Below are 24,653 nucleotides of genomic sequence, written 5' to 3'. Positions count from 1 at the left end.
CCAAAACGAGCAATTAAGTGAAGAGCAAAAGTTTTGGAATCGACGAACTTCCATCAAATCTGGTACATTCTACCATATTCAGTGAGACCTCTTTATGTAGAACATCGAATCTTGTTTTTAGTTTTTGTTTAGACAGCTAAATATGTTGCGTATTTCCAAAACTAAGGGACGTCCGTTTGGAGAGATTCACATTAATTCTTTAAAAATATTGCTCATAGTTTCATCTGTTACTGTCTCTCTAAATGAATTAATTGTAGCACTTGTGTTATCTGGAAGTACTAATTCCAGCTGATACCTGTTAATTAGACATTAGACAGTTGTTTAAGGATTAGGAGTGGACACGAAACTATCCGTGTGGGACTCCTTTAATGATTCCCCCCCACCCCCCCACCCCCCACCCTAATCTCCAAAATTTGTGCTGTCCTTTCAGTATTAATCAGCACTACATTTTGGATGATTTCCTGGAATATGATTTCAACCTATTGTTTATAGCGCCTTTAATTCCACAAAACATTAGATTTTCTAAGAGATTTCCTGAAAACGACTGCGTCTTCTTTCCTCAAAGAACTCAATTGTTGGACGACACGCTACGGGGTGCGGGCCTCATTCGGTAACGTGCTCAGCGTGCTTCAGTACGGTAACCGGAGGCTCTGGCTGGGTAAGTTTTGGCAGCGACTTACAGTACATTCACGCGGGACAAAGGCAAGGCGGAGTTACACCTGACTGCACGAGTCGGCCGGGTCACGGCCGCACGCAGCAAGTAACGGCATACCAGGGCGGACTTTCCAAACTTAGTACACAGTGACTGGCGAGCGTTTTTAGGAACCATGCGTTGCAGTACTAGAGTTTAGCACTAGCAGCACCTGCGTGTTCACTGCCGCTGCGATATATAATAACTTATAACCGAGATGAAAATTAATTTGATATGGGCAGATGATACTGTCAGAAGAATAGATGGTTGATGACGCAAGAAAGTACTATGCTGGATTCCAGGAGAGAAGGAAAGACTATGTCCCAATGGAAGGTGGCCAGTTGACACTGGGGAAAAAATGAAGCAGCTGGTGAATGGATGTAGCTGCTGACTGTAAAGAAGGAAAATTATCGATATGGTTTTCATCCGACTGTGAATGCAGAATGAAATTCAGATAACTGACTATAATTTCTCTATAAATGTTTAGCTCAGTAACTACCGCAGTGACTACTGCAGAAGGAACGTCCAGCTTCACGTACCCCATCAGGCGACCTCGTTGAAGCTCGGTAAAATGTTGATAATGGTGTCTTTGTGGTTTTAAAGGCATTGTGGCTAACATCAACTCACACCGACAAAACTCAAAGGTAAGTAACGCTAATGACAGTTTCAGCGTGTATTTAAAGCTAACCTGATTTGCATCCTCATAGTGGCGTTACTAGCGTCACTGTCATGCGACTGGCGCGAAATTTGGAGAGGCATCATCTTTCAGATGCAGAAACACGTCTACCAATTTTCGTTTATGTCGCACAACTCCTTCTTGGTTCAAATGGCTCTGAGCACTATGGGACTTAACTTCTGAGGTCACCAGTCCCCTAGAACTTAGAACTACTTAAACCTAACTAACCTAAGGACATCACACACATCCATGCCCGAGGCAGGATTCGAACCTGCGACCGCAGCGGTCGCTCGGTTCCAGACTGTAGCACCTAGAACCGCTCGTCCATCCCGGCCGGCCAACTCCTTCTTGGTGTTGTGATTTTTTTCCTTCAATGTATTTATTCGTTTTGGATTATTTTGCATGGTATCTCTTGTTTACCACATTCTTTGCAATTCTGTGTTGATATGAGAGTTTGTTGTCTACTCTTTGCATATTCTGTATGCCGTCTATTCTATACTTACGCTGGCAGTCAGTCACGAACTGTATTTCTTTGCATAGTGTCAGTTTCAGTTCTTGTGAGGTAAGCATATCGCCCACATTTTGCTTGAACAAAAGTAAGGAAAACGGCCACAGATTTTTGTGATACTGACACTGTTGAAATTCTGGTAGTTTTACTGTTCATTTCGTGTGTTCATTAAACGCACGTCGACCCACCTGCTAGACGGTCGAATGATGCTAACTTAGGTGGACAGTCTGCTGCATTTATGGATTTTGTTCAAAATGGTTCAAATGGCTCTGAGCACTATGGGACTCAACTGCTGTGGTCATAAGTCCCCTAGAACTTAGAACTACTTAAACCTAACTAACCTAAGGACATCACACACATCCATGCCCGAGGAAGGATTTGAACCTGCGACTGTAGCGCCTTTAACCGCTCGGCCACTCCGGCCGGCTATGGATTTTGTGACAGTGGTTCATTTCTTCTGCTATTTTGTTCATCAACACCATCAGAAACAAGCCCCGACAACCGGTTTGTTTCGAAGAACAAGGAAGTTTAAGAGTTTGCCGTCCCATTATCTCGAATTCGTTAGCCAATGAGCAAACGCATGAATTGGAGAAGAATATTGTAGTTTGCTATATTTTAGGAACGGGTGTTGTATTCACCGTAGGTCATTTAAGGAAACGATAAAAACTTAAATCTGGGTAACTGAACTGGGATACGAACCAGGCTCCTCCTGAACAGAGGTACGGTGTTTTAATTACTGCTCCCAATTCGCTCGCTACATAGTAAAAAATAAAATAAAATTAAGTAGTTGTAGCGTTCATGGCGTAAGTATTAAACATCAGGCAACTTTCATCTGATAACACCGTTCACTGCTGGAGAGAACTGATGTACTCATTACCCATTACCATATATGTTCACGCAACAGCTTATACACACGTTAAGATCACTCGCTGATTGAGTATTTCAGGTCTAAATTCACTTGATAATCTTCACTGCCGCAGGAATAGAAAGGAAGGTTGGAGCTTAATTTTTTTTTCATTGTAGAGGGAAGCATAGAGAGAGAGAGGCGAGAGAGAGAGAGAGAGAGAGAGAGAGAGAGAGAGAGAGAAAGAAAGAGAGGGAGGGAGAACTAGTTCAGTTACACATGGGTAGGTTAGGAACTCGGTAGCGATTTCACTAAACGAATAATTTACGGAAAAAAAGGAGAAACTGAATCGCAATGAACTGACATTTCTATTGCGCTCTTCCCGGTAGAAATAAGATTGCCCCAGTGCTCCTGCAATACGGAAGAAATATTCACTCATGTTTGCTGAAGGAAATGAGATATTAGAGCACGTATTGTCAGATTTTCATAGATTAATTAATTCTTTTGAATCATTTGTTGAATATGTATTAATCATTTTTAACAAAAATTTTAATGCCTCAGCGAGCTGCGTTTCGCGCTCGTCCTCTTCCGATAGGCTCCCGGAAAATGCTTCAGGACCTAGCTTCTTTCTTTGGTTGCTACCTCGATGTGTCACGTGTTATAAGTCGGTGGTGGGCTAATCTCTTCCACCAAAAGGTAGAAAGATCTTTGATAAAGTAGGAAATCATAGTCCTATCACACAGGGACCAACTCGCTTCAAAACCTGCATAGGACACATCAACTTCTACATCTGCATGGATACTCTGCAAATCACATATAAATGCCTGGCAAAGGCTTCATCGAACCACCTTCACAATTCTCTATTATTCCAATCTCGTATAGCGCCCGGAAGAAACGAACACCTAAATCTGCCGTGCGAGCTCTGATTTACCTCATTTTATTATGGTAATCGTTTCTCCCTATGTAGGTAGGTGTCTACAAAATACGTTCACAGTCGAAGGAGAAAGTTGGTGGTTGAAATTTCATGAGAAGATTCCGCCGTAACGAAAAACGGCTTTTTTTTTTTTTTTTTAATGACGTCCACCCCAAATCCTGTATCATGTCATTGACACTCTGTCCCATATTTCGCGATAATACAAAACGTCTGCTCGTCTTTGAACTCTTTTGATGTTCTACGTTAGTGCTATCTCGTAGGGATACCACACTGCGCAACAGTATTCTAAAAGAGGGTGGAATTGGGTTGTTTGGGGGAAGAGACCAAACAGCAAGGTCATCGGTCTCATCGGAGTAGGGAAGGATGGGGAAGGAAGTCGGCCGTGCCCTTTAAAAGGACCCATCCCAGCATTTGCTTGAGCGATTTAGGGAAATCACGGAAAAGCTAAATCAGGATGGCCGGACGCGGGATTGAACCGTCGTCCTCCCGAATGCGAGTCCAAAAGAGGGCGGACAAGCGTAGTATAGGCTGTCTGTTTAGTAGATCTGTTACATTTTCTAAGTGCCCTGTCAATAAAACGTAATTTTTGGTTAGCGTTCCCCACATTTTTATGTGTTCTTTCCAGTTTAAGTTGTTCGTAATTGTGATTCCTAAGTATTTAGTAAATTTAAGGCCTTTGGATTTAAGTGATTTATCGTGTAACCGTTGTTTTAGCACTCATGTGGATGACCTCACGCTTTTCGTTACTTAGGGTCAACTGCCAATTTTCGCACCATACAGATATGTTTTCTAAATCGTTTTGAGTTTGTTTTGATCCTCTGATGACTTTAGTAGTCGATAAACGACAGCGTCATCTGCAAACAACCCTAAGACGGATGCTCAGATTGCCTCCCAAATCGTTTATATAGATAAGGAACAGCAAAGGAAGGTGCGCGTTCCGATTGTATATCACACTGGTGCATACGTGTCCGGTGTTGCCGTGTCATTCCTGCCTCAAGGCCTTTTAATATGTGGCATGACAACTGACAGTAAACGGTGAATGGACAACGACACGTTTTTCAGATATTGTTTGTGAGGCCTGTTTAATGTATGATAGTGATCCTGCCTGTTTGTCAGGATAAAGCAGGATGGGTAGCACTCCAGAATGTATGCTGATGACTTTTTCACCTGTGTAATGACGTATATGGGCTTAAAACTAAAGTACTAACAATATTTTTCGAAATCGTTGGCTACAAAATTTCCTCTGCGTGGCTCCACATTTGTAAACGGCTCTCCTACTGCCTTAATAGTACAGATAACGAGTTTAATTGTATTTGCGTGCACATATTTGCACGTTTTCAGTGGACTGTTGTTTTTCTGCTCTGCGTCAGTGCCACAGGATAAAAATAGATCCCTTACTATTGCAATGATCTCGTAAACTACTAAACGCACAAAAGTAGGTCATTAGCCGGCCGGAGTGGCCGAGCGGTTCTAGGCGCTTCAGTCTGGAACCGCGCAACCGCTACAGTCGCAGGTTCGAATCCTGCCTGGGGCATGGATGTGTGTGATGTCCTTAGGTTAATTAGGTTTAAGTAGTTCTAAGTTCTAGGGGACTGATGACCTCAGAAATTAAGTCCGATAGTGCTCAGAGCCATTTTTTGAAAGTAGGTCATGAGGGTTTTCTGTAGAATTCTTATTACAAGATTAAAACTTGACGAGTAATATTTTTTTGTTTTTTCGCTAAATGCTGCAGAACTGTTCAAATTTCGTACAGAGCAATCTGGAACTAAAACCTGTCTATCAAGAGCTCGGAAAAAATTTATGTTTCTCGAAGTCGGATGCCAACTTTACCGGACTTATAATATTCTACAATGATGCTCGAAGCGAACATCAGTCCTCATAGTTTTGATGCACGGATATGCTGTAATCGAAGGTGCTCCGTTGCCGATCGTTCGGCTATCTGAAAATACGCAGGAAGCTCGGAATAAGGATACCCGGCAATTATACGAGCAAATATTCCCGTGAGATAACGATGCATGTCGTATTCCACCGACCTCTGGCGTCTGTGGATCGATCCACGTCGAGAGTCTTGAAAATGATAAGACATGAAGAAGATAAACAGATGCCACATGAGATAGAAGATCTGCTTTTCGAATCATCTCCCAGTGGACAACAGGACAGCGACCAATTTGACGCAAGCGACGAATGTGACTACGATTTAGACTGAAAAAAATGTAAAATATCGAATAAAACATTTCAATACGGCAGTTTTAGCGACCTCATAATGCTTTACTCGAATCCGCTGAATTTATAAGTTTTGATCCGCCATTTTGAATTTTGTAATTCTGACATCGGATTCTTAATCAGCGACCCACAGAATATAAAAAGAACACAGTTTAGTAGGATTTTAAAACAATTTTTCTATTATGTCCATGTTTCCAAGCGAGTTGGCACACTGGGCATCGAGTTTATGGCTTCTAGCATGAGACCTAATAACAGGTGTATTTCTCAATGTAACTATCGTATTATTGGATAGAATCCGCTACCATAGCTAAGTTGTCAGTTTGTCTGTCGGCTACATGCAGGACTTGCGTTCGGTTCCTGGTACTGTTAGAGGCGGACAGGAATGGGATGCACTCAGTCTCATGATGCAAACTGAGAAGCATTTTGCATGAGACGTAGCGGCCCAGATGTGAAGGACAGGACAACGGGTGGAAGAGTGGTATGCTGCCCCCATATCCTTCCGTACCACATTCGAATCACGCAATGGACAGAGGATGACGCGGCGGCCGGTCGGTACTGAATGACCGTCTGGGAGCGTCTGCAAACCTGGTTATTGTCAGATAAATCAATTTAAATGGCCAAGGTTGCACAAGGTACGATAGAAAAAAATAGTTCCTCCAAAACAATGTTCCAACAAAAAATAATGGTGTGCAGCCACTTTGAAGATACACAAAAATAACAACACAGTCCCATGGATACAATACGACATCGAAATAGTCACTTAACTGGTCATCAGGATAATCGTAAACATTGTCGTCGATCACCATAAAAGAGCAGAGAATCTCTCGCCGGCCGGGGTGGCCGTGCGGTTCTAGGCGCTTCAGCCTGGAACCGCGTGACTGCTACGGTCGCAGGTTCGAGTCCTGCTGCGGGCATCGATGTATGTGATGTCCTTAGGTTAGTTAGGTTTAAGTAGTTCTAAGTTCTAGGGGACTGATGACCACAGATGTTAAGTCCCATAGTGCTCAGAGCCATCTCTCAGGGGGAAAAAAAAAGTTTTTCAGAGGTAGTATATCGCGCCACCAGGCGGCCGTACGAGAGAAGAACAATAGAAATATTAATTGTCATACTATCTACTTGCTAGCGGATGGAAAGTGTTCTTGAGAGCGGAACAAAAAAAAAAAAAAAAAAAAAAATGGCTCTGAGCACTATGAGACTCAACTGCTGTGGTCATAAGTCCCCTAGAACTTAGAACTACTTAAACCTAACTAACCTAAGGACATCACACACATCCATGCCCGAGGCAGGATTCGAACCTGCGACTGTAGCGCCTTTAACCGCTCGGCCACTTCGGCCGGCAGAGCGGAACATACATTGGGTTATTGCTACACGTGAAAGCTAGTGTCATCTTATCTGGCCTTGCGTGATGTGATTCAAGTCAATCTTAACTGAATGGATGTGTTCGTTCCCGAAACTGCGGTTTATGATCCGAATACTGAAAAGCTGCTCAAACAAGACTTTAGCAAAAGAAAATTTTATTAACAGCCTAAGACTGCGAACTTCCGTGAGTGTTAGGCGGCAACGTGGCTGTTAGATAACGTCCACACTGCGTTAAGATCTGACTGTACTACGTTGGCAGCATGGTCAGACGAAGCAGTAGAAATGGAGAAGTGAAGACCGCTCTAGTCCCTTGCATCTAGGAAACAGCCGAGAATCGGAGACAAGGTAGTATTATCTACTAAGAACATGGCAGAGGTGTTCCCCAGGAACATCACCTCAGCTGCACCCTCAGTCCCTTTCTATACGTAAGAAGGAAGATGCCAGCGTCTGCGTTGGGACCAATGATCTGTGAATATAGTCTATCTATGCGGCCAACCGGTGTGACTCTGTAAAAGGACAATTTTATCGTCAGACAGCCATCTTCATTAAAATAATGTCACATATAGAAATTTATATCTAGAAACCAATTTTATCAACCGTTTGTGTACCTCTTGACTCTGAATTTCAGATGGAAGGTATCAAATTTGCATCTTTGAATTCAGGTAATGTTCAATAACCAACTTTACTCAAAACTTACCCTAAGCTATTAATTAGTTTGAAGATAATCAGCCGGCCGCGGTGGCCGTGCGGTTCTAAGCGCTCCAGTCCGGAGCCGCACTGCTGCTACGGTCGCAGGTTCGAATCCTGCCTCGGGCATGGATGTGTGTGATGACCTTAGGTTAGTTAGGTTTAAGTAGTTCTAAGTTCTAGGGGACTGATGACCACAGCAGTTGAGTCCCATAGTGTTCAGAGCCATTTGAACCATTTTTTGAAGATAATCAACACAAGATAACTATTTGTCAGCCCATTCTGATGTTTGGGATGTAGTGCCACGGACCGACTCAGAGCTTCCAGTAGTCGCTAGTTCCTTCACACACAGGAAGTGGAAGAAAATTTGGGAAGAGTGCGAGAAATGAATGCTTGAACAGAAATGCAGATGCACTGTTGTATTTGACCGCGAACGGTATTTGCGCAATGTCCTCAAAACGTTGCAAGTGTCAAGCATTGTCAGAACAGATTCTATGTCATTGTGAGGGTATTGCACTCAGGTGACAAAAGTTACGGGATACCGATATGCACATATATATGGTGGTAGTATCACGTACACAAGTATAATAAAATGGTTCAAATGGCTCTGAGTACTATGGGACTTAACTACTGTGGTCATCAGTCCCCTAGAACTTAGAACTATTTAAACCTAACTAACCTAAGGACATCACACACATCCATGCCCGAGGCAGGATTCGAACCTGCTACCGTAGCAGACAAGTATAATAGAGCAGTGCATTGGTTGAGCTATCATTTCAAGTGATTCCGCATAATGGAACTGACAGTCTTTGAACGTGGAATGCAAGTTGAGCTAGACGCATGGGACATTCCATTTCGGAAATCACTAGGGAATTCAGTTATCCTGAGAACCACATTGTTAAGAGTGTACCAATAATACCGAATTTCAGGCATTACCTCTCACCACAGACAATGCAGTGGCTGTCCGCAGCTCGTGGTCGTGCGGTAGCGTTCTCGCTTCCCGCGCCCGGGTTCCCGGGTTCGATTCCCAGCGGGGTCAGGGATTTTCTCTGCCTCGTGATGACTGGGTGTTGTGTGATGTCCTTAGGTTAGTTAGGGTTAAGTAGTTCTAAGTTCTAGGGGACTGATGACCATAAATGTTAAGTCCCATAGTGCTCAGAGCCATTTGAATGCAGTGGCCGAGTCCTCACTCAGCGGCGTTTGCGTAGAGTTGTCAGTGCTAACAGACAAACAACACTGAGTCAAATAACTGCCGTACTCAAGGTGGGACGTACGACGAACATATTCGTTAGGACGGTAAGGCGAAATCTGCCGTTAATTGGCTACAGACAACGATACGAGTGCCTTTGCTAAGAGCACGACATCACCTGCAGTGCCTCTACCTGGGGCGCTATTCTATATCGATCGGTACGGTAGGTTAGTCTCGGTAGTGACGTCGTTTTCAGTTCTTTACCCGAATTTCCTATTTGGTAAGCGTCTGAGACCTGTAACTGAACGGTTCTCCCGAAGAATTTTCGACAACTGTACCGAGAGGTTTTGGAGTTCGGTATGGCCTGTCGATCGGTTAGCTGTGGTTTATTTACACCTATAATTTGTTATTTTAAGCATATTGCGCGGTTTTAGCTTTCGATTTAGTGATTGTGTTACTAAAGAATCACAACAGGATGCGACCAGTTGGAAAGTGAGTTCATAGTAGACTATTTTCCTTTGTTAGAAATATGGTTAGGTTAAGTTCTTACTGTGAATGATTACAACAGCCAAGAAAAGGTTTTCGGTCAATATTCTCTCAAAATACCTGTTATTTTATGCAATTAAGAGCTTAAAGATTATTAAATATCAAGGCATCGTTTCTGCTTACGTATATTACATGAGTGTTAGCTTACTTCGGGTATTCTTTCCTCGAATGGTTTACTTCTTAACTATCGAAACGCGTTTAAAACTTTTAAGTAACAATGGAAAGGAATTTTGTGAAGCCTGATAGTGGAAACCTTCCAAAATTTCATGCATTTACGGCTTACGCCCGCATTATTCGACAACGAAGTCAGCCTGCGTCGCTCTCGCTGAGAATTAGATAAAATAAAGCGGCGGTAGCACGTAAGCTGTAGTAGAGAAGTTGGTAAGGTGACGAAATGCCGTTGCGAAGGACGTAGTTTCGTATACTACTGGATGGGAAAATATTTTTTCTTCCTCTTCATGTTTGCAACGCATACTGAGACTTCGTTAATCGTAAAAGTTAAGCATTTTTCTGAAATATTCGTTGTAATTTACACGTAAGAGCGCGCTTTCTCACTAACGAGCATCTCCGATTTCGTGACTTCCATACGCTCAAGAAATGAAAGATGAAATTACTGTGCGTGAAACAACTGACAGTGACATTTATATTCTTGTCACAAATAATTCACCATTTTTTTCGGAATACTTAGCGATTTCCTAGAGTGTGGTCAGACAAGAATCTAAGAGCACAACGCAAATTACTGCTAATGAGACTAGCAGCTATCGTCTTTATACTTTAGCTTGTCGCAAGTATCTATCTCCGATCGAATCCTTAACAACAGTAGGCAGAGATGAAAGGTTCCCGCTACAATATTTTCAGACTATGCCACTATATATGAAACATTTTCATTCATCAGATGCGTGTCAAAAACTACAACGAACTTTTATAGCTGCACTCGCCACACGATCTCGAACAGGCGTAATTTTAAATTTTGTTTATATGAATCAAATCGTTGATGTATCATATAAGGAAGCAGGCTACTTCATCATTTGGATCTCTAGGAGCGAGCTACAACCACATTCTGTGCATCTTCTTATTCTTTGACACTCTCATAAACAATTTTTTGGGCTCTTGGAAATGTGTTCCGTCTATGCAACTAATTGAAGGCAGTTTATTCCCATACACGTTTCGCTCCTTTTATTTGTGAAGAAAGGAAGCGAAACGCGTATGGCAATAAACAAACTGCCTTCAATTAGTAGCATGAATTTTAGAGTAAGTAAGGAACGACGGAAAACAGAAAAAAATGACGAATTTTTCGGGTGTGTCTATAGATGTATTTGTACAATGTGGTATTGCACTGCATTCCTAACTCCTATTCCGAGACTTAAAATACAAAACAAGATGTCGATGTGAATGAGAACAAAATGAGATAATATGACATTTACGACAGTTTCCAGAACACAGTCAATATTCTATCGTTTTCATGCATTCACGGAAGCCCGTGGTCAGCGAAATTTGAACAGTATTACTTACGCTAACCACACTTCTCGGTACTGTGAAAAATGGTATGCCTGTGTCGGCTGCTAGCCCCTTCGAGTTGGTGCTGCTGAGGCGCTGCAGTACGCGTGCGCGGATCTGAGGCAGATTGCTTTTGATTTGTTGGCGCGAGGAGAACTGAAAACAGCGTTTCGGTTCGCTAGGACCTTTCGGCATCACTTTCGAAATGCGTACAGAATAATGTTGGAGCTCTGTTTCGAAAACAAGTCCGTTCGGTGCGCTCGCGACCGAACTGATCGGCAAAATGGCGGAAAGTTACAGCATAGGGCCCCTGGCTCATAACCATATCGGTTGGACACTCGACGAATGAAAAGCATTGACGTAGTCAGATGAGTTCCGATTTCAGTTGGTAAGAGCTGATGGTAGGGTTCGAGTGTGGCGCAGATCCCACGAAGCCATGGATGCGAGTTGTCAAGGAGGCACTCTGCAAGCAGGTGGTGGCTGCATAATGGTGTGGGCTGTGTGGTACATGGAATGGACTGAACCCTCTGGTCAAAGTGAACCGATCATTGACTGAACACCATTATGTTCGGCTACTTGGAGACCATTTGTATCCATTTATGGACGTCATATTCCCTAGCAACAATGTCAAGTTACCAGGCCGCAGTTGTTCGCGATTTTTTCAAGAACATTCTGGACAGTTCGAGTGAATGATTTGGCCACTCAAATCGCCCGACATGAATCCCACCGAGCATTTATGGGACATAGCGAGAGATCAGTTAGTGCACAACATTCTGCATCGGCAACACTTTCGCAATTATGGACGGCGTTAGACGCGGCGTGGCTCAGTATTTCTGGAGGGGGCTTCCAACGACTTTCTGAATCCATGCCACGTTGAGTTGCGGCACTACGCCGGGCAAACAAAGGTGTGACACGATATTAGGAGGTATCCCACGATTTTTGTCACCTCAGTGTACGTCGGAGCTCAATGCATTTGAACGTGGGAAAATTGTTGGTGGTCGATGGTGGGCGTTTCCATTACCAAGGTAGACGAAATATTTGGTGTTTCGAGAAGCACTGTATCGACGGTTTATACCACACACCAGGAAAAAGAAAAAACAATAACCGCTAACTTACAGTGCGGACGAAAGTATGTGTTAAGTGGTCGAGACAGACAGTCACTGAAGAGGACTGTCATGAAAAATAGGAGGACGATAGATGCAAAAGTCACTGCAAAAATTAATATTGCACTCGCGACCCCTGTCAGCGCAAAGCACCACAAAGGGAACTCCTAAGCAGGAAGTTACAGGGTGACCTGGAATTCCAACGCCATTCACCAATAATGCAGATGCTCATCACAGGAAAACGCGATGCAGAAGCCGTAAAAGTTAGGCTATGGAGGAATGGAAGAATGCCATTTGGTCGGATGAGCCTTGTTTCACACTATATTCAACGTCTGGCCGAGTTTACGTCACAAGAAAGGGACACTGCGGGGGTTCGGTAATGATCTGGGCAGCCATGGTATTCCATGGTCCCCTCTGCCATGCGTTATCTGACAGTTCCGGCTGATCAAGTCCATCCTGGGGTAAAATGTGTGTCACCCAATGGTGACACTATGTTCCGAGACGACACGGCACTTGTTCACACAGCTAGCTTCGTCCGGGCCTGGTTTTGTGAGCACGAGGATGAAATGTAGCATCTCACCTGGCCACCGCAGACACCAGATCTCAATATTATTGAACCTCTGCGGTCGACTTTCGAGAGAAGTGTGCTTGTTTGTGTCTGCCTGCATCATCGTTACCAGTAATTGCCACTATCTTGCAATAATAAAGGTAGAAGGTCCCATTGAATACCTTGCAGGACCTGTGCTTATTCATTCCGAGACGTCTGGAAGCTGTTTTGAAAGCCAACGTATTAGGCACGGCAATGTATTTTATTTTTGGCGTTTTCATAATTTTGTCCAATGTTTGAACCACCACAGAGGCCCATCCATGGTATTAACGCTTGCACACGAAGGCATTTGGCACCGTCTTGTCATTGTAACTGACCGGCAAAGCGTATTTACCGCCAAGAGTAAGAGCATTTCTACCGTAGCCTAACTCTGCGCTGATTTAATTCTGCTGGAGATGTCTCGCTGAAATTAGGGCGTGTATGCCGACGGAACTGTCTGTGTAACTGTTGTCAGTCTTATACCGCGGAACGGACCTGCGCGTCATGTGGACGTCACGTTGCTCCCTACCTCAACAACCGGTCCAGTCGCTACGATTTGTCTGCACGTATGTGTACGCACATCTCACCTGCACAGACAAATCGTGACGAGTGGACTGGACAGCAAGTCTGGCGCGGAACGTTTGACTCGCGAGTCCGTTCAGTCCAGCGTTTCCCGTCTGTGCGCGCACGGCGAAGTCTGAAATCATTATTGTATATCAGTGCTCCGGAAGGTGTAATACTGAATTTACTGAGATGTATAGGAGACACATATGGTTGTGAAAACTAAAACGCAAGGAATACAGCGATCGGCATAACAAGGCAGCCGCTTCTTACTCCATAATACAGAATAATACCGCGGTTCATCCTGTGGCAAAGAAGGAATTGTTCACACAAAAAAAAGTCGTTGCCGACTCCTTACCGCAAACAGCTAAGCAATGTAGCGGAATTACTTCCATATGAGGACCTTTATTTATCTTCATGGAATCATTCTTCAGAACAGTATAAAGTGTACAGCTCAGTAAGTGCAATCGTAAATTTCAAACCTTTATATAATTTCTTCCTGTCGATAGGAATCGTAACATCACTGTCAGTCTCTCATGATGTGAAACTGCTTTCTTATACAGCTATTCTCTTGTATTATGTGACAAGTTAGGAGCTTCATTGAATAATTGTCCATTCTCGAACACTTTCTTCAGTCTCCCTGTTCGCTGTGGTACTCGCGAAATAAATAAATAGGGTAAATTGCCGTCTCTTAAGGTGCTATAGCCGGCCGCGGTGGCCGTGCGGTTCTAGGCGCTTCAGTCCGGAACCGCGTGACTGCTACGGTAGCAGGTTCGAATCCTGCCTCGGGCATGGATGTGTGTGTGGTGTCCATAGGTTAGTAGGGTTTAAGTAGTTCTAAGATCTAGGGGACTGATGACCTCAGATGTTGAGTCCCATAGTGCTCAGAGCCATTTGAACCATTTTAAGGTTCTATACAGTTCTTGACATTCCTGACACCGATAGATCATCTGAACGATTCTTTTATAGAAATGATTAGAATGAGTTTAAATGATATGCGTAAGTGATTAGTGTTAACATAAATGAACACGTTATTTTGTAGTCCTAACGATGCAAATACACATGAAAACAAGGTTTTTTGGTTGCTATCAGTTTTTAAACAAAACTTCTTGCATGAAATAGAAGGAACTATCCAGGAGAAATGATTTTAAGTTAGATTTAAAACTTGCTTTGCTACCTGGGAGACATTTTATGTTATTGGGAAAATTATCAAAAAAATTTGTTGCTACGTACTGAACTCCTTTCCGAGCCACTGACAGCTTTAATAATGTGCCTTTTTTCCTCAAGTGTTGTAGGTAGGGACATCACTATTCGCCTCAAATTGTGATGGATAATTTATGACAAATTTCAAAATGGTTCAAATGGCTCTGAGCACTATGGGACTTAACATCTTAGGTCATCAGTGCCCTAGAACTTAGAACTACTTAAACCTGACTAACCTAAGGACATCATACGCATCCATGCCCGAGGCAGGATTCGAACCAGCGACCGTATCGGTCACGGGGTTCCAGACTGAAGCGCCTAGAACCGCACGGCCACACCGGCCGGCGACAAATTTCATTTGTCGATATTAGTATGATGATGGTGCAGTTAGGTTGCCTAACTCCTTGAGGAGGTACCTACAAGACGAATGTGGGTGAACATCCCATACACTGATCAGCCATAACATTACGAGCATCTACCTAATAGCTGGTGTATCCAGCTCTGGCACGGATAACAGCTGCAGTGCATCGTGGCATGCAAACATTGAGGCCTTGGTAAATAGCTGGAGGGAGTTGGCACAACATCTGCGCACACAAGTCACCTAATTGTCGTAAATTCCGGGAAGGAGGGCGATGAGCTCTGATGCCAAGTTCAATCACGTTCCAGATGAGTTCGATCGGGTAATATCTGGCGAGTTGTGGGCCCACTGTGTTCCTCGAACCACGCCATCACACTCCCGCCCTCGTGGCATGGCGCATTATCTTGTTGAATAGTACCACTGCCGTTAGGAAACGCAATCGAGTCATGAAGGGGTGTATGTGGTCTGCAACCACTGTACCAGACTCCTTGACCGTCATGGTGCCTCGCATGAGCTCCACTGTACCCATGGATGTCAACCTGAAAGTTCCCCAGAGCGTAATGGAGCCGCAGCCAGCTTGTCTCCTTCCCGCAGTACAGGTGTCAAGGAGTGCTTGTCCTGGAAGTCGACGGATTCGTGCTCTCCTGTCGGCATGATGAAGAAGGTATTGGGAATAATCAGACAATGCAACGCTCTGCAACTGCGCCAACGTCCAGTGCCGATGGTCACGTGACCATTTCAGTCGTAGATGCTGATGTGATATTAACATTGGCACATACGTGGGTCGTCGACTTCGGAGGTCCATCGTTAGAAGCGTTCGGTGCACTGTGTCTTCAAACCAGCACAGTTCGCCGCCTGTCATGTTTTCTACATCTACGTGGTTACTCTGCTATTCACAATGAAGTGCCTGTCAGAGGGTTCAATGAACCACCTCTCTACCGTTCCACTCTCGAACGGCACGCGGGAAAAACGAGCACTTAAATTTTTCTGTGCGAGCCCTGATTTCTCTTATTTTTTCGAGATGATCATTTCTCCGTATGATGGTGGGTGCCAACAGAATGTTTTCGCAGTCGGAGGAGAAAACTGGTGATTGAAATTTCATGAGAAGATCCCGTCGCAACGAAAAAGGCCTTTGTTTTAATGATTGCCACTCCAATTCACGTATCATGTCTGTAACACATTCTCCCCTATTTCGCGATAATACAAAACGAGCTTCCCTTCTTTGTATTTTTTCGATGTCATCTGTCAGTCCCACCTGATGCGGATCCCACATCGCACAGCAATACTCCAGAATAGGGCGGACAAGCGTAGTGTAAGCAGTCTCTTTGGTAGACCTGTTGCAGCTTCTAAGTGTTCTGCCAATGAACCGCAGTCTTTGGTTTGCTCTACTCATAATATTATCTATGTGATTGTTCCAATTTAGGTTATTTTTTAATTGTAATCACTAAGTATTTAGTTGCATTTACAGCCTTCAGAATTGTGTGACTTATCACGTAATCGAAATTTAGCTCATTTCTGTTAGTACTCTTGTGAATAACTTCACACTTTTCTTTATTCAGGGTCAACTGCCACTTTTCCCACCATACAGATATCTTATCTAAATCATTTTGCAAGTCGTTTGGTCATCTGATGACTTTAGAAGACGGTAAATGACAGCATCATCTGCAAACAATCTAAGACGGCTACTTAGATTGTCTCATATGTCGCTAATATGCTCGTGCCAAGCCTCCAGGTCATCATAATCTGCCCTCGGTCAAACTCAGATCGCATGTCTTTCCCCTTCAACACACGGACAGCACGCACACTGATGACATATGCACCGTGCGTTTGTCTGACTAGCAGTCATTTCTCGATAGGCCTGGTCGGGTTTATGTCGAAAGTTGGTCGCTGGTCATAATGTTCTGGCTAATCAGCGTATTATTCTTATTTATCGATTTTGTGCAATCAGCACACTGTAAGTGATCAGCTACTAAAGAAAATTATCCACAAGATATTACTGAGTGGAAATATGAAAATTTCGGGAGGGTGATTTGTTTGTTTTGAAGATAAGCAATTTAATTGTTTGAGCAGCTCAGTAATATGCTTCTTCCAGTTCAAGATTTCGTCAATTTGCGCATTAACAAATTTGGAGAATTCTACTCTTTTTACAGACTCTTGTCTATGTGCTGCATCAGCTGTTGGTATGACTATTTGTTGTACAGAGCTGAATATAGTGTGTTTCTCAAAAATTAGGGAAAACCCATTTGCAGAGAACCATTTAATAACTCTTTGAAAAACATCATCAACAATCTGTTCTGTTGCTCTCTCTCTAATGGGATTTGCTATAATACTAATATCTTGTGCTAAGTGTACCAATTCCGCTTTTTTACAGACAGATTGCAGTCACTGACCATAGAACAATTTGAGTCATTACGAACTAATGTCCTGAATGAGGATAAAATATCCTTACAAGAGCGCTGCCGCTTGCTGCAGAAAGGTCCTTCTTTGCACCGACAGGTCGCGAGCCGGCGATTAATTGAAAGCAAGATGTATGTAGACCTAGACTGTGTCGTCCGAACGCACGAGGTTTGCGGCTGTTTATTGCGCAGACATACACGTGAAGACCACAAACTACGTATAATTAGAATTCACGAGAAAAGGCTCTTTTGATTGAGTATCGTGCGGGAGAACAGTTGTGGGCTGGCTGTCCTTTAAAGGATGAACTGCTTTTGCTGATTGTATCGACCTGGCGGCGAGCACCTGCTACGAGTGACTGTGGTTCCCATTTCCGCTTCGGCGCGCAGTACGCTCAAACGGAAGGAATCGGCGGAACTGCATAGTAGCCCAACGGTTCAGGGACACCTGCGACGGCAGGGGCTTCCGGTCAGCCGGCAGGATGGTAGAGACGTTTAAAATCCAACTTCGCCGCTCCTACGGTCGGCGTTTTAACAGTCTTTCACTGTAGCTTGGTACTAACATACAGGGTGACAATTATTGGTTCAAATGGCTCTGAGCACTATGGAACTTAACATCTATGGTCATCAGTCCCCTAGAACTTAGAACTACTTAAACCTAACTAACCTAAGGACAGCACACAACACCCAGCCATCACGAGGCAGAGAAAATCCCTGACCCCGCCGGGAATCGAACCCGGGAACCCGGGCGTGGGAAGCGAGAACGCTACCGCACGACCACGAGATGCGGGCTGACAATTATTGAACTACATGAAATAAAATCGTCATAACATCTGAGCGGTTTGCGTTAGGACGTTCTAGCTGCACAGTTGACCGCGGGGCATGATGGGAATTAGTATGTGCTGTATGGTTTGGTTCAGCGACGAAGCACACGTTCATTTGGATCGATTAGTCAATAAGCAAAATTGGCTCTTTTGTAGGTCTGAGAATCCGCATTTCGCGATCGAGAAGTCTCTTCACCTTTGGCGGGTGATGTGCAATGTCCAATCGCGGAATAATCGGTGCGATGTTCCTTCATGGCACGGTGACTGTCGAACGGTACGTGAAGGTTTTGGAAGATGATTTCATCCCCATTATTCGAAGTGACTCTGATTTTGTCAAGATGTGGTTCTTGCAAGACAGAACTCGACCCCATCGAAGCAGGAGAGTGTTTGATGTCGTGGAGGAGTTCCTTGCGGACCGCATTCTGTCTCTGGGTTACCCAGAGACCGCTGGCATGGGCCTCGATTGACCGACATATTCTGCGGATGTGAACGCATACGACTCCTTTTTGTGAGGCCATATTAAAGACAGGTGTACAGCAATAACCCAAAACCATTTCTGAGCTGAAAACAACCGTTCAGGAGGTCATCGACGGCATCGATTTTCCGACACTTCAGGCGTCCTGCATAATTTCGCTATCGCCTGCGCCACATCATCGCCAATGATGGCAGGCATATCGATCATGTCATAACCTAAATCCGAATATCTGTAGTGAAGTTTACATGTTGAATGAAGTGTGTGCACGCCGTAGATTGTAACTAATTTACGTTTCTCTATTTGCATATGGTTCAATAATATTGTCAACCAGTACGACCACACGTATTATAGTCTGTAAGGCACAGAGCAGTTCATGGCGATTCGCAATTACGACTGTAGTCACACTGTTTTCCGCCTAGTGCCCATGCTGTGGTTTACACAGCTCCAGCCGGCAGCTATGGCCGAGCGGTTCTGGCGCTTCAGTTCGGAACCAAGCGGCTGCTACGGTTGCAGGTTCGAATCCTGCCTCTGGAATGGATGTGTGTGCTGTCCTTAGGTTAGTAAGGTTTAGGTAGTTCTAAGTCTGGGGGATTTATGACCTCAGATGTTAAGGCCCATAGTTCTTAGAGCCATTTGAACACAACTCCAACAAATGCGTCTCCAAAACAGGGTATAACTTGCGCAATAGCAGTCGTATATTCTTTTGCATCGGTGCTCGTCAGAAAAGGTGTTTATACTTTACTATGAATAACTGAATCATCCATATCCTTGAATCGTGCCGTCGAGACAATAATAAACTCTGCTGCAGCGGCGATGGAATCAAGAAACGTGAAAGTGAACATCACTCGGTGAACTTTTATTTCATACAGACTACACACTGTGTTTGATTAGAGTTCATAAGTGGACATACTTTCCTTGGTGTATCGTGTCGCGAGATCAGCAGCCTAGCCCTTAGCGAAACGGTGACGTCGACAACCGTAGAAGAAATTGCCAGTATCTTTAGTGTGATCCAAGGTCAATTACAGGAAACTGCGCAATTATCGGAAGCAAAAGTGAGTTTCCGGACAGTGACACTGAGATGATCGGGGTGATAGTAAATGAACAGTGTGATTATTAGCATGACAAAGGTTTGCAAGTCAATGCATCGTGAGCGAAGTGTTAATTATGACTGTTACGTTATTAATATAGTTTATGAACAGCGCAGTCCACGTTTGCCTGTTTCGTAGAGGAATGTACGCCAGTCTATACCAGATTTAAGCTAGTGATGAAGCTGGTGCTGGGTTTTCGTGGTCTTGTCTTGGCTGTAGATATACTCGTAATATGTGGTTCTCTTGGCCTGAGGCGTCGTCGGGTGTACAGATCTCGACGTAAATCGTACGTAGTGTTGCCGGAGTATGCTAGCTCTAATTTTGTTTAATTTGAATAACACGGCGACGAAGCTTCAATTCAGTTATTATAATCTGGTCACAGATTAAGAACCAATGCCTCACTTCAAGAAGATGCAGCTCGTTTAAATGTAATTTAAATAGTTCATAGACACTGCATGCGACACTGGTAAGCTGTTTATTACACACGCTACAGAACGGGCTACGTTGACGTAATTATCTGGTCTGTACTGCTGATTCTGATTTTTAATTAAAGGTTTCCAAAGTTTATAGTCTTTCCTATTTTTTTTAATAGGCCAGGAAGTTATCAAGTTATCAAAATGTTCCAGCTATCTCGAAGTTTATGTCCGGCCAGAGATTCTAACAGCCAGCAGTACTGAATTTTATACTAACACTTAAATGTCGGTATCGGTAATGTTGACTTTTGTAAATATTCACACTAAAATGCAATTTACAACTTTTAGTTTTTACTTGATAATTTCGTTTAAAGTTAAAACATCACAGATCAGTAAAGAATCTATCTTTCTCTCTCTTTAAAGAAATTCAAGTGTCTGAACTATATCTTCGGATGATGAAAATTATGCCGACTTGGAGCAGATAATACTGTTGTAAAATGATCGGTGCACCTATTAAAATAAGCTGGTATATTTTCAGTGTTTCACTCTGCACAGCAGGCAATAGTAGCAATCACAGCAACAGTAATAACAGGAATTACAGGACACGAATCGGAATATTAATGAGCTAATAAGCTAACAACGATGATTACACACACAATAGGCAAGAAACTACGGTATTACAGCTTCATTCTCTTATAACTATGTTCTTAGTCATTGTACTTAATTTAATTAAAATTTTTACTTATATATTTCAAAATAAGGCTAATTCAAAATTATTATCAAAGAAAGAATTGCTGAAATATTTGCCTAACACTGATGGAAATGCAAGAGCGGTTGTAGTAGTTGCAGCGAGCAGAAGAAAAGTGCCGAAGGGAAAACAAGTTAAATATTCTGATCCACGTACTTGTATAGCTGTGTGTGTGATTTTTGGTTTTTGAGGGACGCAGAAATACATGGTCAAAATAAATGTTGCAATACTTGTTGCAGGTGTCAATACTGGAAATAATACGAAACAAAACTGATTTTAAAAAACAAAAATAGAAATGATAAACACATTTCTACTCGATAAACACAAAAAAACGAAAACAAAACCCTACAAAAATTTCACCTCAAACGCTACACTTTCTTCTCGCTATCATCTTGCATATCACGTTGTTTATGAGCCAACTGGTCCTCCTCGTGATTGGAGGAACTTTGGGACATGGTTCAGCTTACTCCTTACTATTGTCCAGTTAAGCCTATGGTATATTGTCCCATTCCTCCACAGCGGCCTCTATGATGCCCTATAAAGTCTATGGTGGGGCAGAACGATCGAAAACCGCTTCTTTTAGCGTAGTCCATCTGAAAGCACGAGACTCAGAGGGCCATAGACACGGGTTCACAGGTAGATGCCGTGTTTCTTGACTTCCGCAAGGCGTTCGATACAGTTCCCCACAGTCGTTTAATGAACAAAGTAAGAGCATATGGACTCTCAGACCAATTGTGTGATTGGATTGAAGAGTTCCTAGATAACAGAACGCAGCATATCATTCTCAATGGAGAGAAGTCTTCCGAAGTAAGAGTGATTTCAGGTGTGCCGCAGGGGAGTGCCATAGGACCGTTGCTATTCACAATATACATAAATGACCTTGTGGATGACATCGGATGTTCACTGAGGCTTTTTGCAGATGATGCTGTGGTGTATCGAGAGGTTGTAACAATGGAAAATTGTACTGAAATGCAGGAGGATCTGCAGCGAATTGACGCATGGTGCAGGGAATGGCAATTGAATCTCAATGTAGACAAGTGTAATGTGCTGCGAGTACATAGAAAGATAGATCCCTTATCATTTAGCTACAAAATAGCAGGTCAGCAACTGGAAGCAGTTAATTCCATAAATTATCTGGGAGTACGCATTAGGAGTGATTTAAAATGGAATGATCATATAAAGTTGATCGTCGATAAAGCAGATGCCAGACTGAGATTCATTGGAAGAATCCTAAGGAAATGCAATCCGAAAACAAAGGAAGTAGGTTACAGTACGCTTGTTCGCCGACTGCTTGAATAATGCTCAGCAGTGCGGGATCCGTACCAGATAGGGTTGATAGAAGAGATAGAGAAGATCCAACGGAGAGCAGTGCGCTTCGTTACAGGATCATTTAGTAATCGCGAAAGCGTTACAGAGATGATAGATAAACTGCAGTGGAAGACTCTGCAGGAGAGACGCTCAGTAGCTCGGTACGGGCTTTTGTTGAAGTTTCGAGAACATACCTTCACCGAAGAGTCAAGCAGTATATTGCTCCCAGCTACGTATGTCTCGCGAAGAGACAATGAGGATAAACTCAGAGAGATTAGAGCCCACACAGAAGCATACCGACAATCCTTCTTTCCACGAACAATACGAGACTGGAATAGAAGGGAGAACCGATAGAGGTGCTCAGGGTACCCTCCGCCACACACCGTCAAGTGGCTTGCAGAGTATGGATGTAGATGTAGATGTAGGAGGATGTAGATGTAGATGTAGATGTAGAAAGCAGCTGAGGTCAGGACAATACTGAGGACATTCTATCCGACTGATTCTATGCTCCGCTAGGGAGGTATTCACAAGATTGTGACGATGGGGGTGTGCATTGTCGACCATCAGCGTAAATCCCGCTCCAGTATGTTCACCAAATGGAACAGCAAAGCGTGCAAGGATGGTTTCCCGATACTTCACATGCCTCCCGTAGCAGAAGGCTTGTCCTGTGGCCATACATGTTACCACCCCAAAAGAGAGTGAATCACCTTGATAAGGGTGACTGTCTACGATACAGTTGGGGGTGTGATCGTTGTCCTTGTTACCGCCGCATACCAAGATCAGTTTTTTCAGGATGGAAACTGATAGGGGTCTCATCACAAACTATCGGTGCAGTGGTTACGTGCCCATGCGACACGAGTTCCTCTCCGAAACAGATTTAGGAAAGGAGCATTGAGAGGTCTTCCTGCGAGTAGTCCCTGTTCATGGAGCGTATTTCGTATCGTTTGTGTGACGCCTGCAAAGTCGTTTGGAACTGCCGCCGTAGACGTGAAGCATTGTGTAGAGGCTTTCTGCTTGCTGTTGTACGCTGATATAGACCTCGCACACCTATTGTTTTTCTTCCGCGGTCACTTGGCTCTGATGGCTCTGAGCACTATGGGACTTAACATCTGAGGTCATCAGTCCCATAGACCTTAGAACTACTTAAACCTAACTAACCTAAGGACAGCATACACATCCATGCCCGAGGCAGGATTCGAACCTACGACCGTAGCGGCCGCGCGGTTCCAGACTGTAGCGCCTAGAACCGCTCGGGCACCCCGGCCGGCGCGGTCACTTGTGTGATGATTCTCAACTGATCCTGTCACTAGGAACTTCTTTTAGATTCTAGAGACATCAGTTTGACTCACGGTGATATCCGCTGCGATGTCGATCTGTCTCATCCCTGCTCCATTAGAGTGGCTATACGGAGCCTCTGGACATATGTCACTGTTGTCGCAACCATTCTGAAGAAACGCAATTCTCGTAATGACACACAGCACAGATTCTGCAATGTTTACAGGTGACACAGCTGTCACAGACTGCACATACTGCACCCTCACGGAAGAAACATGGAATGTTTCTGCTATATTTGCTTTAAATAGAAACCAGTGTTCTGATATTGTAACGTATTTGTGTATCAAGCATTCAGTATTAAAGTTACGCCAATATGAAACATTTATTTTGACCACTGTATCTTTTGCATATAGTGCGTTATCGAAGTACCTGTTAAATAACTTTCACTTGCAGTAGTGGTCATTAAGTTCCATATAGAATTGTCCTGATTAGAGATGCCCTCTTCACTAAATGAGTTGGGTTGTTTGGAGGAAGAGACCAAACAACGAGGTCATCGGTCTCATCGGATTTGGGACGGACGGGGAAGGAAGTCGGCCGTGCCCGTTCAGAGGAACCATACCGGCATTTGCCTGGAGCGATTTAGGGAAATCACAGGAAACCTAAACCAGGATGGCCAGACGCGGGATTGAACCGTCGTCGTCCCGAATGCGAGTCCAGTGTGCTAACCACTGTGCCACCTCGCTCGGTCTTTCACTAAATGAATAGTCCCAAAAGGTAATATTACTACGCAATTTGAATGCCCTTCAGGTGTGATTCGATACAGACACACATACTTAGCACAGCGAATGTTGTTTAGAATCTGAAATGATTTGCTATTATTAATTGAGCAAATTTCTCATCACTAAGTCTAATCTTGGATCCCATAAGCCTAATTTATGTTACACTTAGCAGGCAAATCATCCAATTGTGAATTCATTTACAACACTTTGATGCTATGATCTGGTAATACAACGTTACAACAAAACACTGTATCAATACAGCGAAACAAATGCTGTTCTGGAATTCTCAGCGCAAACTTACCGTCTGGAATCTGAAAATAGTTCATTAAAGTAACAGAAATTTTTTTCTGCCCGTGCAATTCTTACGATGTGAGAAATGGCTTTC

Source organism: Schistocerca piceifrons, chromosome 1, assembly GCF_021461385.2.
Source record: "Schistocerca piceifrons isolate TAMUIC-IGC-003096 chromosome 1, iqSchPice1.1, whole genome shotgun sequence".
NCBI classification, from domain to species: Eukaryota; Metazoa; Arthropoda; class Insecta; order Orthoptera; family Acrididae; genus Schistocerca; species Schistocerca piceifrons.
The sequence above is the reverse complement of the archived record's forward strand: the minus strand, read 5'-3'. Positions refer to the sequence as shown.